We start from the raw sequence: 11,129 nt of genomic DNA, 5'->3' as shown, positions 1-11,129 counted from the left end.
AATAATTTGTTCCATTCTACTCTGTAACAGATGGGGCAGTTTCGAGGCAGTAGCTACAATGATCTTCTGAAAGCTCACTTACATGCCTGGTGTCTGGGCCGGGGGCACTCAAACAGCTGGGGGCTGGAACAGCTGGCATTTTCCAAGACTTTCTATCTGTCTGCTTTCTTCATGAGTCTCTCCAGCAAGGCAGCTTCAGGGTCGTCAGACTTCCTAACTGTTGGCGCAGGACTCCTAACTGTTCCAAGAATGAATGAGCCAGGGTTGGAGGGCAGGGAAGTGGAGCCTACCTCTCAATAGAAAAGTTCAAGAAGGAGGGCAAATAGAAAGGAATAGATGTATAGTGTGGCCATCTTTAGAAAATACAATCTACCACCCTTACCTTTTTCCTTCGATAAAGCTTTTGAGTGCTCTTCTTCTGGTTCCACCTCGATTGTGAGGGCATTCCATTTACTCCCAGGCCTTGATCTTTGCCCCAGTGCCCTGCCAATAGCTTTAAGGTGTACCAGCTTGAACTTCGGGTCAAACCGAAGCAAAATGTTATCTCTTACCTGTATAGCCTTAGGCAAAAATTCATCTTTCTGATCTTTAGCTCTCATCTGAATAAAAATGAGGATAAAACTACCTTCCCATGCTATTGTTCCCCGTAAATGATTTCATCCTCCCAATCCCTGGTGCTCCTCCACCTGGGCCCATACACACCTGAGACCCCCCTCCTATAACCTGTCCTGTGGACAGCCCCTCACCCATCCTCTCCAGAGAAATAGAGAACAAAATTGGGCCTCACATAAATACCAATAAGTGCATCCACTCCACAAGCACTGCCTTCACACGATAAACTACTTACTCATGTGCTAATGATGAACAGTCAACTTTCCTGATGCCAGACGACGGAGGCTGAGGGTGCCCTCACTGCCCCGGGGTTAATTACTTGCTTGGCTAACTTCAAGAGACACTTATTAAATTTTGAAATTCTGCTTATAAAGGGCCCACCAGTACAGCTGATGTCTCTTTCACTTTCTGAATGTAAGGAACAAAAATGTCAACCAGAGAAGAAAGGAAGAGTCTTGCTGAGGTGGGAGAAGCAGATGAAAATAATTAAGCTAGAGCCTGTCACCCAGGGAGCAGTGGGAGCTGTGGGATACAGAGGCAGTTCACATGACACAAGAGCCAAATAGACCTGACTCTAACGAATCCTTGCTGCGGCACTTGTGCACATTGTAGTCTCAGGCTGCTTGCTTATCTTCCCTGAGCCTTGGTTTCACCTGTAAAATGGGATTGTGATGTCTACCTGTTGACTAGCTGTCACCAATCATGCTAATCTTCTAAGACAGTGTCTGAGCCAGAAATGTGAGCAATAAGTAGCAGATACCATTACTGCTACTAATTTAACTCCTACTATTATCATTACTGGGCTAAAACACCAGCCTGATTTGACAATGCCCCATTATATTTAGTACCCAAGGCAGCCAACATCAGAGCAGGACAAAGGTAACTAATGTGAAAGAGGTAACTAAGGTGAAAGGGGTAACTAATCAGGTAAATAATGTGAAATAGGTAACTGATGTGAAAGAGGTAAATAATGCGAAAGAGGTAACTGTTGTGGAGGAGGAGGAGGAGACCCCTCACACGTTTGTTCAGTGATCCTAGGTGTTGGCAAGGCTTTCCAGTCAACATCCTCCCGTTTTTTAGAGATCTTACCTAAGCTTTCTCACCTGAAAAGTTCTTCAAATCAAATCAAACCATGAAATTAATTTGAATCCCAGCTCCACCACCTCCTGTCTGACTTCTGCTTCTTGTTCTATAAGATGGAGATAATAATTCTGACACATGTTTGCTTGATAATAAACCCACATCAAATGTTTGTTGGAGAGAACAATACCTACACTACTTGTAATATGTCTAAAATGCCTGTTTTGTAGTAGGGGCACTACAAACATTAGTCTCTTCGAACTCAAGAAATATTCAAGCTTCTTCAATCTATGGCAGAAACACAACCCATAAAATATACCTTTCACATACTGCTGTTGCCCACTCCCCATACACACAACACACATACTAACATACAAGCACACACAGATTCACATATACAAAAATATGCTCATATACACACATACACATTTATACATCCACATACACATATGTACTCATACACACACACTGGCACATACACATATATAGTCACACACTCAAATGCATAACCTTCTCCCATTCTGCCCAAATATCCCCCTAAATATTTTTTAATCCTCACTGGAGGATAAACTTAGAGAGAAGAAGAAGAAGAAGAAGAAGAAGAAGAAGAAGAAGAAGGAAGAGAGAGAGCGAGAGAGAGAGAGACATTGATGTCAGAGAGAAACATCAATTGGTTGCCCTTTGCACATGCCCCAACCAGGGACTGAACCCACAACACATATATGTACCCTGACAGGGAATTGAACTGGCAACCTTCGGTGCACTGGAAGACACTCAACCAACTGAGCCACTCCATCTAGGCCTCCCTAAATATCTTGAAGAAGAAAGCAATTTGCACATAGAACAGGACGTAACTCAGAGGAGATTATTCTGACTGTCTCTTTGGTCACAATATATTTCACACCAGGCAGGCCATGCAAATTATGGAGCATTTTCTCAAGCTGTTGAAGAATGAAAAAATCCACGCTTTTTGTCACTATTTCCTTAGGGACTTTTATAAGATCACATACTTGGGTTCTATCACAGATCTGCTGAATCAGAATACACAAGCTGGAGTCCTGGGATCTATCTATTTTTAAAGATCCCTATATATTCTAATGTCCAATCAGATTCAAGAACAACTCATTAGATTGTTGCAATCACTCTGTGTGCTAGCTTCCGGTAGAATAATTAATCTATTTTGTAGATGAGAGAAGTTCTGATGAGTGAGAGTTGACCAAGTGGCAAATCAGTGAGTGGTAGAGACAGGTTCAAATGTTTTTTACTAGTCCATCCCTGCTGGTAACTAGCTGTGTGACTGTGGAAAAGTTACACAGAGTCTCTGGGCTTTCCCTTCCCTCTTTATAGAATGGAGCTAGAAACCCAATGACCTTCCAGCTCTATGGAAGAATAGTAAGAATAATGAGGTAATATATGATAAAATAACCTGTACACTTCAAGAGCACATAGGAGATGCTGTCATCATTTCAATTCAGGACCTAGAACTTCTCCAAAAGTTAGGGTCTCAGTTGTCTATACAGATTACTGGGCAATGTCTCCAATTATTTCTATCTAGTGGACTAGAGTAGAAGGTAACTGATGTGAAACAGGTAAATGATGTGAAACAGGTAACTGATGTGAAACAGGTAACTCATACACACATACACATGTGTGGGCACATGATCCAGAGTTGCTTCCAGAGGAAATTGGAATTAGGATGAAGAGCAACTTATAGTTCCTTTGGGAGACTAGAATTTGTAAGATGGTTACGAAGGCGGCCACTTTTCCCCATGTTATGGACTGAGGAGCTGAAGATTCCAGTCCACAAAGAAAGAAGAAATAGCTACACAGTGAGACAAGCAAAGATGACGGGCAAAAAAAAGTACACTCTACAGCTCTCCAGGGTCTGGTTCCAGTCCATCCCTGGGTCTTTTGCACATTCCCTGAAACACTCCATTATCCTTATAATAAACTTCCAATCTGTGTCTAAGCTAGTTCAAATGACTTCCTATTACTGTTATCCAAAAATAGCTCTAAAATATATAGGTATCTAATCACTTTAATAAATGATTTTGTTGCCTTTGCCAGTGTGGCTCAGTTTGTTAAGCTTAGCCCCATACACCAAGAGGTCATAGGTTCGATTCCTAGTCAGGGCACATGGCTGGGTGGCAGGCTCAATCACCAACAAGGAGCTTGCAGGAGGCAGCCAATCAGTGTTTCTCTCTCATCCATGTGTTCGATTCCGGTCAAGGACATGTACCTTGGTTGCAGGCACATCCCCAGTAGGGGGTGTGCAGGAGGCAGCTGATCAATGCTTCTAACTCTCTATATCTCTCACTTCCTCTCTGTAAAAAAATCAATAAAATATATTTTAAAAAAATAAAAATAAAAATAAAGACATATTTTTAAAATACACAAGGCCATCAAGGGAGACGATCCTTGTCAGCTCGGTGCAGAGAAAGCTACATGGAGGTGAAAGGACTTAGAAAATTCTAATATGTAGGGAAGAGATACAAGAGAAAAGAGGAAGATAACTCAGATCACAGGAAGGAGATTACAGTCTCGGGAGAATGACAGAGCTTGTTTCCTCACATTGGGGAACCCTGAGGGTTTGTGGGGGCACAGACAGCTGAGCTCCAGCCCCAGGAGCAGAGTCAGCAGGTGTGGGGCCCCAGGAACTACCTTCCTGACCACTTTCCAGGTGATTCTGCTGCTACTAGCTGGGGACCCACACTCTGCTAAACCAGGATAGCTCTCCACACAGAATTTCTGACAAGTTGAAATGGAGATTCCGATTTTGAAGCCCCGGGAGGGAAGAGGGGAGGCCTGCTGGGGTCCCCTTTGTCAGACGCCTCCTCTGTGCTGAGAACTATCCCTGCACCTGTTCACCTCCCTGCAAGCTGCACAGAGCCTCTCCCCACTTAACTAAAGTTTATAGCTTGCAGGGTTGTGAAAGCATTACGGTATCTTAGCCTTTTCTTTCCTGGTCTTTGCACTTTGGAGCAAACTTCCCCAAGCCCAAGCCAAACTATGTCCTCAGAGAGTTTTTTCAGCTTTGTCCCACCTGCACCTTCTGGGCAAGTCTACCACCTCTAAAAAAAAGCCACACTCTATGTCCTGTGAGTGCCCCTGGCTCTGACCTCTGCTCTGCCCCGGCCCTCATGCTGTTAGGCACTATGGACACAAATTTGGGGGGCACTGCTGGAGGCTAATTCCAGCAGGTCATAAATGCAAGAAGTTCATCAAAAGGTTGGGGCTTCAGCGGGCTGAAAATCTGCATGTTATTACCTGCTGCTGGAACAGCCAAAGGCAATTCCCCCAACCTGATGGTCCTTTACTGTTTACCTTTGATATGTATATCTGCTTTGCTAGAGGGCAAAATGTGTGAATAAAAAGCCCCTGGGTGTGGAGATTCAAGGAGTTTAGTCACTAGAACTGAGTTTCTGTCTGGCACCTCAAAATGCCTTCCGAAGTTATATTTCTTCTCTAGCCTCTTTATTCATTTATGCACAGCCCCTTTTCCAGATTCCCTGAACCCCTGCAGCTGCGGATAAGACCCTAGCAGGGCACATGATGGTGGACTGCAGGTAAGGCCTCCTGAGCCCCTCGGGTACGGCCTAGTCAGATTGAGGCACACATGACAGACTTGGGAGTCAGACCTGGGCGTAAGTCCACTCAGCCTCTGACCACTCACTACTTGAGTGATTTTAGAAAACCACTAGATAGCTCAGCCTCAGTTTCCCCATCATGAAAAGAAGATAAAATGATATCATCCTTATATCAGAACTTAAGATAAAAAATAAATAGAAGCAACATCTCTGATCATTCAACTGGTCAGCATCATGTCTTCATTATCTAACAAGGATTTATTATCTGCTCTCTCTGTGCTAGGTGCTAAGTATTTATTTTATTTGGGAAGAAAAGACCTATATGCAAATGATTATGATACTAGGCATTGTCTAAAGGGAGCCCCATGGATGGTAGGACAATAATTAGAGTCCAGGGGATGTTTAAGCTAAGCTTCTCATGGCAATTTTCAGGAAGGAGGTGCGAACTTCAAATATGAGCAAGAAGGCTTTCAATAGCCAACAACTGGGGTTGGCGTTCCCTGTAGATGGAATGAAAAGAGCAGTGCCCTGAAAGAGATCTGTAAAATGTTATCTGGTAGATGTAAGCATCAGGTAGGACTCCAGAGGTCACCTAGAGGACATTGGGGAGAAAGGCTAAGATTGAGTCTTAATCAAGGACTCATTGTTATTCAGTTCTCCATTCTACACACACACACACACACACACACACAAACACACTTAGAGCTTAAATAGTTAGAGCTCAGCAAATGCCAGCTGATGAAAAACAAGTGGGTTGAAAATGCTTGGGTGGAAGTCTTAGAGACAAGAACCCAAGGTCAATATTATAAATTAATTGAGCAGGAAGCATTACACGGAGCTGAGCACAGCAGGAGAGTTGCACATGATACAATTGGACAGGCCTATAGGCCCCTGGGGAAAACTCTCTCCAAAATGGAATCAATCCTGAAAGTCTATCTTTCGTTAAGACATTGCAGGTTCCTATTAAAATGCAAGTCTTGTCATCTGTTGGCTTCCCTGGGAGGCAGACACTGCAGTGGAAATCTGCATACAGGTGTTCACTAGGTGGCGCTCTCAGTTTCCACACCAGTGGAAGGGAATGAAGCAGGATAAGATACAGGGCAGTGGTTCGCAACCTTGGCTGCACATTAGAATCACCTGGGAATCTTTTTAAAATCCTGATTTCTGGGCCTCATCCTCCAGAAATTCTGTTTCTTTGTTACTAATGTTGTGGCCCCACCCCATAACAAAGAAACAGAATTTCCGGAGGATGAGGCCCAGAAATCAGGATTTTAAAAAGATCCCCAGGTGATTCTAATATGCAGCCAAGGTTGCGAACCACTGACACAGAGAGAAACTGGCTGTAATGCAGGTGAAAAAGGCCTCAGATGATCCCCTGGGAGCTCTGATGCTGAAATGGCTTTCATAGGTATTCCTCATCAAGACAAAGGAGGTCAGCCTTTATTTGTCCCTGTTAACCGATCAATAAATGCCCAGGACATGGGGCATGAACATGGGCCAGGTGGCTCCCTTTAGCCACAGGATTTCCCAAAGGTGGTTTAGGACTGTTTGCTAGCAGCTCTTCCAGGAGTTTGAGGAATAATCTTTACTCCCTCCTCCTCACTCCTGATGAGCACCTTCCAGCATCCACCGCATATATGTGTGCAACTGTACTGTGCCTTAAATTCTTAAATCTACTGAGCAAGGCCAAGGCCAGGAAGGAAGGGGACACTGTCTAGGAGAGCAAAAGGGACAAGCAGATCAGTAGCAGGGACTCCCATCCAGGAAGGTCCCATCTGGATCAAGCAGCAAGGGGGTCCCAGACCATGGAGAGCAATGGGGCCTGCCAGAAGAGCAGGCACAAAGTAAAAAGAAAAGAACATCTTAACCTTTACTCTTAGTGACAATTTTGTCATGGATTATTATTATAAACAATAATAATATAGCTAGAATTGTTTGAGAACCTACTATGTATCAAGTACTATGCTTTTCATAAATAAGCACTACCTCATGAAAGCTGGGCATGGCCACTATTATTAAGCTAATTTTAAAAAAATAAATCTTTATTGATTTTTAATATATTTATTGATTTCGGAGAGGGAGAGAGAGAAGCATAAATGATGAGAGAGAATCATGGATTGGCTGCCTCCTTCAGGCCTCCTGGGGATCGAGCCCACAACCCAGGCATGTGCCCTTGACCAGAATTGAACCTGGGACCCTGCAGTCTGCAGGTCAGTACTCTACCCAAACCTGCTAGGGCTAAGTTCACCTTATAGAAGAGGAAGCTGAGACTCAGAAGTCAGATTCCAAGGTCCCAGCGCCCAGGAATGGCAGGTCCATGATTAGGTCTGTTGGACTCCAAATCCATGCTGGTTTCTACCTCATGGTACTTTGACTGTGAAAAGTTGGTTATTCAGGGCCCACCACTACAAAGGGAAAGCCCAGTCCCAACCCCTGTTTCAGCCAAATGGCCCTAATTGTATCTGTTCCATAAAAAAGAATCCAGCAACAATTCCATTTGGGGCTACAAAGGCAGATTTGAAGCCACCACTCTGCTTCTAATCTCAGTACTGCCAGAACCTTTGACTCTTCTTCCTTGTGTGGGACACATTCTTCTAGTCCAAGATGCAGCGTTGCGCAGCGGTTAGGTCATGGCCTCTAAAGTCATGGCCTCTAGGTGATATGGGTTCAAATCTCTATCCCAGAAGCTATGTGATCTTACTTAGCTGCCCTATGTCTCAATTTCTTCATCTCTAAAGTGGAGGTAATAGCAGAACTATCTTCATAGATATGTTATGAAAAGTAATATATATAAAGGCTTAGAACATTCATCAAGTAGCAAGCATTAGATAATTGCTAGCTATTATAACTATTATCTGTGAATCAGTAATAATTTGAAAGGCTGCCTCTGAATCACCTATATTCCACCTATTTACCCAGTCCAAGAAATTGTGACCCAGAAGGATACAAAAAAATGTTATCTTATTTTCTACCAGCCAGGTCTACTGAAGGCAAATGCTCATTCGTCTTCTCATTCAGAATGCCATCATGTATTCACTCAATCAAGATTTATTGAGCATCTCCTATGTGCCAAGTAAAGTTCTAAGTGCTGGGAACATAGGGATGAATAAGAAAGATTAGGTTTCTGATCTCATGGAGATTATATCTCACTGTGGAAGACAGACAATAAAAAAATATTGCCCTGGCTGATTTTGCTCAGTGGATCGAGTGTCAGCCTGCAGACTGAAGGTTCCTGGGTTTGATTCCGGTCAAAATGTGAATGATTACTGTGTGGGGAGATAAAGCAGGATAAGTAGACAGAGAGAAATAGGGTTGGTATCACATACAGGGTCCACAGAAGGCCTTTCCAGTTAGGTGATGCGTAGCACAGACCAGAATGAAATTAGAGAGCGAGACACACACAATGGGAACTGTTCCAGAGGGAGTAAACCCCCAGTGCACAATCCTTGCAGGTTTTTGGAACCTTGGCAGGCTTAGGGAACATAAGAGGTTAAATCAGGGGCCGATAATACAGAGTAGTACGGGAGTAGATGTTTTTCTGAGTGTGCTGGGAAGTTATTGGAGGGTTCTAGGCACAAGAATGCCATTACCAAATTTACTTTTTGAAAAACCACTCCAGCAGCCATAGGGAAAGTAGACTATAGGAAGATGAAGAGCAGAAACAGGGAGACCAGCAAGGAAGTCAGGGTGAGGTATGAAGACACAGTGAACCAAGTGATCAAGATAATGTGAATAAGAAATATGTCAGAGAGTAGGAACCATCCAGTGTTACTGATGAATTCGGATGTAGGGGTGAAACTCCAAGACTTGGAGGAATATTCAGTGTATGGTCTTAAACACATGGATGGGACGTGTTCACCGAGGCCGTGGGAAGAGATAGAGAAGATGGTGGATTAAACCCGGGGACCCCTTCACCTTTTAAGGTCAAGGACAGGAGGGGGTTCCAGTAAGGGGAGTGATGAGAGGAAGTCAATAGGTCAGAAAGGGATCTGGAAAAGGAAGTGTCCTAGAAGCCATGAGAAGAAAATATTAAGAAAGAAGTTGTGAATGACTATTTCAAATAATGCTGCAAAACAGGTTTAAAAAGGTGAGTATTGGACTTGAGAAAGTTTGAGTATCAGTGACCTTGAGAAGAGCAGCTGTCTGCAGAATCAGGGACAAAAGCCTGCTTTGAGTTCTTTCATCAGAAAGCAGAGCTGAGGAAGTATTAGCTGCACTTTGAGAAGTTGTGCTGTAAGCGAAATGCAGTGGAAGCTGGAAGAGATTGAAGATACGAGAGAATTATTTAAGATGGGCGATATTAACACAGATTGTAGGCTCGTGGGAATAATCCAGGAGGAGTAACATATTGACTGAGCAGAAGAGAGAGGGGTGATCTCTGGAGGGATGCCCTTGGGTAGGGGAGAGTGGATGGGATTTGGAGAACAAGGACAGAGGCCAGTGTATCTGTACTCAAGGCAGAAGGAAGGAGACTAGTACAGTGGACAACCACCGTGGAGTCAGGAACCTTTCCTGAAGGAGGTTGTCTCTTCTGGTGAGGACACTGAAGCCCAGACAGTAAGAGATTCTCTAGTCACACAGCTAGTTCATGGCAAAACCACTTCCGATCCCCATGAAACTGTATCACCACGTCTCAACCCACTAGAACATATTTATTATTTCTGCACCTCATTGCAGTGTCTCTTTTAAATTCATGGTTGTTGTTTTGTTGTGTTTGGGGTTTTTTTTAATGATCCTGAATTTCTCTGAACTCTTTGGTCATCTGCCAAGCACTAATATAATGAGAAGTTTGGAATTGGACCCTTACAGAGATTGGGTGTCCTTACAGAGACCTTACACCTTACAGGGTGTCCACTTACAGAGATTTTAAAATCCCCCAATGACCATTGAGAAGAAGTATATAATTTAAGTTTTAAAAATCCATTGGCTCCACCTAGTATTTCGCCACAATGACTTCAGGCTGTTGTGCCCAGCAGAGTGCCCAGCTCACAACGAATGTGTATTGAAATCTATTGACTAAACCAGTGACCCATTTATATTATACATTTTTGGAACTTCTGAAACTGAGCCAGTTCTTTCTTAAGACTGATGTTAATTCCAGTGTTTCCACTGTGAAAAACCTAAGGATGGCTTTTTTTCATATTTGTTTGCAGACTGAAAGTTGAATTTTTTTTCACATTTGTCTGTAGACTTGAAAATTGAATTGTCCATAAATGCACAGGCAAATAATTGCAAATTACTTAGACCCAATTATTGGTATCCAGCCCTAGGAGCAGAGGTTAACTGCTATGTTATCATAAAAAAAAAAAAGAAGAAACAGTTTAATCCCAGAATTAGTTAAACCAGAATATTACAAGGGCCTGGGGCCAGAGGTCTATGACATGCAAACTCCACATGGCCCCTGTGGGACTTCTGGCTCGCACAGAGGAGACCAGCTAAATAGGGAAGTCACTCCATCACTTTCCAAACTCTGTCCCACTAACAAGTTCCTGAGCCATTCTTTTTTAAAAATTAATTTATTTTTTAAATTATTTTTTCTTTATTGATTAAGGTATTACACGTGTCCTTATCCCCCCATTGCGCACCCCTCCCCCACTCATGGCCTCATCCCCCTGGTGTCTGTGTCCATTGGTTGGGCTTATATGCATGCATACAAGTCCTTTGGTTGATCTCTCCCCCTTACCCCTACCCTCCCCTACCTTCCCTCTGAGGTTTGAGCATCTGATCGATGCTTCTCTATCTCTAGATCTATTTTTGTTCATCGGTTTATATTGTTCACTAGAGGCCCGTTGCAGGAAGATTCCTGCAAGAATAGGGCTTCCAGTGGCTGGGGCCAAGGAGAGAGGGGGG

The sequence above is a fragment of the Myotis davidii genome, unplaced genomic scaffold (genome assembly GCF_000327345.1).
Source record: "Myotis davidii unplaced genomic scaffold, ASM32734v1 scaffold373, whole genome shotgun sequence".
In the NCBI taxonomy this organism is placed as follows: domain Eukaryota; kingdom Metazoa; phylum Chordata; class Mammalia; order Chiroptera; family Vespertilionidae; genus Myotis; species Myotis davidii.
Note: the sequence above shows the minus strand (reverse complement) of the source record.